This window comes from Notamacropus eugenii, chromosome 3 (genome assembly GCF_028372415.1).
Source record: "Notamacropus eugenii isolate mMacEug1 chromosome 3, mMacEug1.pri_v2, whole genome shotgun sequence".
In the NCBI taxonomy this organism is placed as follows: Eukaryota; Metazoa; Chordata; class Mammalia; order Diprotodontia; family Macropodidae; genus Notamacropus; species Notamacropus eugenii.
Window position 1 is genome coordinate 484,265,329 of NC_092874.1, and position 6,434 is coordinate 484,271,762.

Genomic DNA, 6,434 nt, shown 5'->3' on the forward strand with positions numbered 1-6,434 from the left:
TTAGTGGGTGCTGGGCACACCGATTTCAGAGTTCCCCGGGGGGTGGAGAATGGGTCATGCTGCTCAACAACCCAGAACAGCTTAGAATCTGGCGCATTTCTACAAGCTGAAGCTGACCCAAGGTTCCCTCATCCAAGGAATGGGGGGCCGAGCCCAGCTCTCTGCTGTCGGGCCCTCACACATCAGGAGGTCTAGAGACCAACAAACCACACTTCAGGATCCTCACCAAGCTCATTGGCTGCATCTTGTCATCAATGGTCTCCCTGTTTTCCACCCCCCTTCCTTGGCTGCGGTTCTGGCTCTGTCTTTGGTTAAGCGTTGACCTGCTCCAGGGCCCCCCAGGACTCTGGAGGAATGACATCATCCCTGTTCTGGCAGCTCTCTGCTTACCACCGATAGGGTTTTTCACATTCCAGGCTCTTGCCTGGTATTGAGAGAAAGTTCTCTGTGAATAGGAAGGCTGGAAGCTTTGATTCATCCACCCCTGAGAAGAGAAAATAGGCCAGAAATAACCCACAAGAAGACAGCTTGCTCAAAAAGCTGTGGGCCTGCCTTCCTCTGAGGCTTACAGAGACCCCTCTCCAAAGCAGGATGTGGGAGAGGGACAGTTCTTAGAGTCTGAAGGCTTGCTGAATGAAGTCGTGCAGGCACAGGCCACAGGGTACAAGGCCTGGAGTTGGGAGCACTGGGTCCAAATCCCATCTCAGACACTCCCTGGCTGTGTAACTGTGGGGAAATCCCTCCACCTGCCCGGGCTGGGAGAACTTCAAAAGAATCCTGGCGTTCAGACACTCAATTTGTGGGGAACTTTCACAGATGCAGAAACTAAGTCCTGTAGTCTTGACAACTGTTCTCCAGAATGTTCCATCCTTGAACTCAGAAGGTGCATCTGGGAAAGCCAAAGTGGGACATTCTACTGGGAGAATAATTGGGTTTGATCCATTTATGACCAAAGAGATACTACTATGATTTCTTCTGATATAGATTTTTACTAATCAAGAAAACAGACTGACCTCAGAAAGGAACCACATCAAACAACACTTTTCCCAAAGAAGGAATCTGGTTGAATTTTAACCATTCTGGTACATCTCTATAGGATCAGAGACCGAGTGGCAGAATGGAGAGAGAGAGCGCCAACCTTGGGTTCCGGAAGACCTGGGTTCCGGTTCCATTTCTGACATGCCCTGACCCTGAGTAAGTCCCTGAGCTTCTCTATGCCCCACTTAGCTCTCAAGGAGTATGAGTCACAGAGGTGACTGCCTGGTAAGACTGCAGAGAGATTTCTAGACAAGAGCTCCCCGGGTCAGTGAAGTGACAGGTCTGGACCCCAAAATGTGGACACTCAAAATGCATAAAAACAGAAAGCAGACATCATAGCAGCCTCCCGTGGAGAAAACGCAGGGGATTGTGTGTCTGTGTGCTCACGAGCACGTGTGAGTGTCTGAGTGTGAGTGTGTCTGGGTGTATGCATGAGCGTAGGTCAGCTGTTCAGAGCCAGAGAAGGAGAGTGACGGAAGTCAGTCCCAGGTCACCCAACTGGTTTTTCTGGTGGGTGCAGGGACAAAGAAGAAAGCTGAGGCAGTCCAGGAAGGATTTCTAACAGAGGAGAAGCAGGCAGTTAACAGAGGCCCCCACACACCCAGGACTGGGCCTTTTGAAGTGGCCTCACTCCCTCCCTTAGTCTCCTGGGGCTCCCCACCCCCCCAGGGAGCAGACAATACAGTTCACGAGGGAAGGGCAATGACCAGTTCACTGCTGACCCCTGGAGCCAGACAGCAGGAAGGAGAAAGGCCACAGGGGGAAGGACTGAGGTGAGACCCAAGCCAGAATTCTCTGTCATTTTTTTAAAACTGCTGTTCCTTCTACACATAAAACTCATCTCCTTCCCCCAGGCCTTTGTACTGGCTTTCTCTTCAGCCAGGAAGGCACTCCCTCCTTATCTGCACCTGTTAACGAGGCCTTTCCTGATCTTCTCCTTCCCACCCCTGCCTGCTGGTGCCTCTATTTTTCACGTCTGCCCCAATAGACAGTGTGGCACCTGGCATGCAGCAGGCACTTAGTAAATGCTGATTGATCGATTGATTAAAGAATCTGAGGGCATGTCCTTTCTGAGACTGTTTAAAAGCCAGGTTGAATTCTTTCATCTGCCAGAGATGATTTGGTTGCAAAGCTGCCAGGAGCCCAGGGATGGGTTGGAGTGAGCACGCCATGTCCCTCAGAGTCAGTCAATGGGCAAGCATTTATTAAGCGCTCACTGTGTGTTGAGCACAGTGCTAAGCACTGAGGATCCAAAGAAAGGCCGGGACACCACACCTGCCCTCAGAGGGCTCCCTTCTAAGGAGGGAGATGGTGAAAATAACAAAGCCCACACAGCCCTTGTGAGTCCAACAGTTACTGAGGGTTTGCCACAAGGGCACTACTCAACAGGGCATTAGAATTTGTGTGGAGAAGAAGCAAGTCTGGGAGCAGGGGGTGGGTGGTGAGATCTGCCCCCAAGGCCTGGCTCAGATTTCTGCAGTGGGATCAGAGGGGTGACCTATTTCTCACTTTCGCCTCAGAAATAAACAACGCTAATTAATTCAATAGCGAAGATCCAGACCTGGGAGAATGGGAGGCCACACCTCAAGCCAGAAGGAAGAAACTGGAATAGAGGCACCTGCCCCCAAACCCCCACGTGTAGGCCAAGAAAGGGGTGTACTGGTAAATGTTTAACCACCAGCTCTGGAAGGTGTGGCGCACTGGACACTCTAGGGAAATCTTCATTATTCACGTTTTCTCCATCACTTTCAAAAGTCTGGACAATCTACAAAAAGACAAATTAAGTCACGCTGGTTCCAGTCTCCAACTAGGCAAAGATCAAGTTAGGACCCTTCCCTCCGACTTGGTCCCCTCCCCTCCAGAGTATCCTCCACTGAGCTGCTAAAGCAGTCACTCCCCTGCTCAGGAAATTTCTGGGCTACCTCTGTCCCCTTCCATCTAATACAAATGCCTTAGTGTGACTTCCTAGCTCTTCACAGCCTTCCTCTCAGCTACCTCTCTCCTCCCCCTCACTCCTCCCACCCAGCCCAGCCCATCTCCCTGCTGATTCCCACACTCAGGCTTCTGTCTCTCATCTCCCTGCTCTTCCCTTGAAATGACTTTTTATTAATTTTCTAGGTTTTATCCACATTGATCTGTGAACGTGCTGCTTTACCCAAGCAGAGTGTGGGTTCCTTAACTGCTTCATCTGGGGACTTTGTAGCCCCAGCTCCTAGAACACTGCCTGGCATGTAGTGGGTGCTTAATTAATGCTTGTTGAATTCTAGAACCACATGAAAAAATGTTCTAAATCACCAATAATTAGGGAACTGAAAATTACCTCACATCTATCAGATTGGCTAACATGACAGAAAAGAAAAATGACAAATGCTGGAGGGGCTGTAGCAAAAGAGGGACACATGCATTGTTGGTGAAATCCGACCACCCAGTTTCAGAGAAACCTGGGAAGATTTGTATGAACTGATGGAAAGTGAATTGAGCAGAACCAGGAGAACCATTTATACAATAGCCTCAATTTTGTAAAGATAATCAACTTTTAAAAACTTACCAACTGTGATTAATAGAGTGATCAACCCCAACTCCAAAGGACTCATGATGGAACACACCACCCACTGGCACTGAGAAAACTGGAGCACTCTGGGGGCAGGCTGAAGTGGTTTTGTTCCTATGCTTCCTCCCTCCGTCCCTCTCTCCTTCCCTCCCTCTCTCTCTCTCTCTCTGTCATTCTGTCTCTCTGTCTCTCTCTCTCTCTGTCTCTCTCTGTCTTTCTGTCTCTCTCTCTCACCCTCTCCCTCCCTCCCTCCCTCCCTCCCTCCCTCCCTCTCTGTCTCTCTCTCTCTCTCTCTCTCTCTCTCTCTCTCTCTCTCTCTCTTCCTGTTCATGGCTAATGCAGGAATTTGTTTGGCATGACTATCCGTATCTGTAATGGGTTTTATTTTTCTTGCCTTCTCAACAGGTTGGGGAGAGGAAAAGAGTGGAAGAGAATTGGGAACTAAAAATAAAAGAAAACTGAATTTAAAAATTTATCTGTTGCATTGAGCTGGATGTTAGCCTCCTCAGGCTCTCTTGACAGTGAGTCCAGCCAGGCCTATTTCATTGCTCTTTGGCTAAGCTAATGGTTAGGTACCTGAGGATGTCCACATAAGTCAGGCGGGGTATTCTTTCTCCCTGCTCTGGGGACGCAACGGTGGGATATACAAACATTCTCAAGGCCATGGTCCCTCCAGGTCCAGAGTCACCCAGACAGAGGAGACCTTTCCAGTAGCTTGTCATGATCCTAACCCTAAATGCCAAACCACCAGTAGCAACATCAAGAAAAGCCCTTGGGGCCATTCTGGGGAGAAAACAAAAACACAAAAAACCTTTTAACCTTTCAGTATTTTTTTAAGTGAAAAATAGGTTGATAGTTTTATTATTTCATTGATGAAGGCTTTGACCACTTAAATTCATCTGTTGAATTACAAATTTTAAAAAGTCATTAATGTTTACTGTTCCATCTCTAGTTCAGGAAAAGGTTTCTAAGCAGTAAAAGACAAACTGGATTCAGAAAGTACAAAAAATGAGAATGTGTAAGTGGAATAAATCCACTTTTTAAAAAAATACGCCTGAGAGGTGCTAATAAAATGTTTAAAAACCTTTACAAAATAATGTGCCTGGCGCGCATAACCTAAGAACACCCAGTCACACAGGACGTACCCCAGGGTCCCCCAGTCAGAGCAGGCAGGTGTGCAGGGACTGTCCTCTGAATATCAAGGGCAACTATGTCCAGGTAGACATCAGCCAGGAAGACTGCAGCAGCAAAGACCATCATGGATGCCTATCTTCCCCATCTCCTCTGTACCAAGGAACTAGGCAGGGACTCCCAGGCTGCAGCAGAAGGAAGGGAAGGGGCAAGTGAAGACATCCATGCCAAAGTTATCGAATTTACAAGCCTGGTAGAATAACAAGCCCCTCTCCCCAACTCATTCAATCAATAAACATTTATTAAGTACCTACTGTGTGCTTCACTGGGGATTCAAAAAGAGGCAAAAGACTGCACCTATGGAGTACACAATCTAACGGGGAAGACAATATGGAAACAAATAGAAAGGAAACCAGCTCTATACAGGATAAATGGAAAACCAGACTTTTTGTATTTTATCCTGGAGGCCACAGGGCCACTGGAATCTATTGAACAGGGGTGTGTGGGGGGGGGGGGGGGGGAGAGAAAGGGAGGGAAAGAGAGAGAGAGAGAGAGAGAGAGAGAGAGAGAGAGAGAGAGAGAGAGAGAGAGAGTCAGATCTGTGCTTTAGGAAAATCACTTTAGTGACAGAATGGAGGATGGATTGGGAGCGGGGCAGAGACTTAGGCAGGCAGACCTCCAGTACAGCTATTGCAGTAAGCCAGACTTGAAGTAATGAGGGTCTGCACCAGACTAAGGGTAGTGTCAGAGGAGAGAAGGGGACATACTAGAGAGATGATGCAGAGGTAAAGCTGATAGACCTCAGCACTAGCTTAGATATTGGGAGGACGATAGGGTAGGGAGGGTAGAAGGAGGGAGAATCTGGGGAGAAAGAGAATGACTTTGGTTCTTTCTTTCCACAGGGTAGAGTTAGGAATCAGAAGTCTTAACAGCCTAAAAACCATAGGCCTGGCTGTTGAGAGCAGATGAATGTGCTGTCTTATGGACAGGTTAAAAACCTCCTTATGGGGTGAGTAGTGATTACCTGTTTAGAAAAGGTGGGGTAGGGAAGGGGGCTTGGTGCAGAACTGGGAGCAACAAAAGGGAAGGGCAGAGGTAAATTAAAGCTGGGTATTGACCACTGGTTTCTAAAAGTCCTCAAAATTGTTCATTTTATAACATTAATGTGATAATGTCCACGTTCTTCTGGTTTTCCTTCTGCATCAGTTCATACAAATCTCTGAAATCATTCATTTTTCCATTTCTTGAAATACAATAATATTTCATCACATTCACACACTGCAATTTGTTCCTCAACTAATGGGCATCCTTTTTTCTTCTCCCCTTTTTTTTTTTTACCATAAAAAGAGCTGCTATATATTTTTTCTAGACATGAAATCTTTTCCTCTTTATTGTCTCTTTTTTGGTAGTGGCTTAACAGTGGTATAGTTGGGACAAAGAATGTTTATTGTCCTGTGTATACTTTCCAAATTGCTTTTCTGGATGGTTGTACCCATTCACAGCTCCACCAACAATGCATCAGTGTTCCTGTTTCCTCACAGCCCCACCATCATTTTAGCATTTTTCTATTTTTACATCTTTGCCAATCTGATGGGTATGAGGTAGAATCTCAGAATTGATTTACTTCTCATTTCTCTATTTAGCAATTTGGAATATTTTTTTCCTATGTCTCCAGGTAGCTTAGATTTCTTCCTTTGAGATCTGCTTTTTCACA

General features: G+C 46.9%; 1 long non-coding RNA gene across 2 annotated transcripts in view; it reads left to right on the forward strand.

The window, feature by feature from the left end:
• The window catches only part of LOC140497781 (uncharacterized), a 29,122-nt gene extending 23,909 nt beyond the window's left edge, over positions 1–5,213 (forward strand). Inside the window, exons 3-4 of one of the 2 annotated variants that reach the window (XR_011964842.1) lie at positions 1,097–1,194; positions 2,559–5,213. This is a non-coding gene — a long non-coding RNA (uncharacterized lncRNA). Of the gene's footprint in view, positions 1–1,096 lie in introns of both variants that reach the window. The other variant, XR_011964841.1, reaches the window with a different exon arrangement.
• Positions 5,214–6,434: the final 1,221 nt, after the last annotated feature.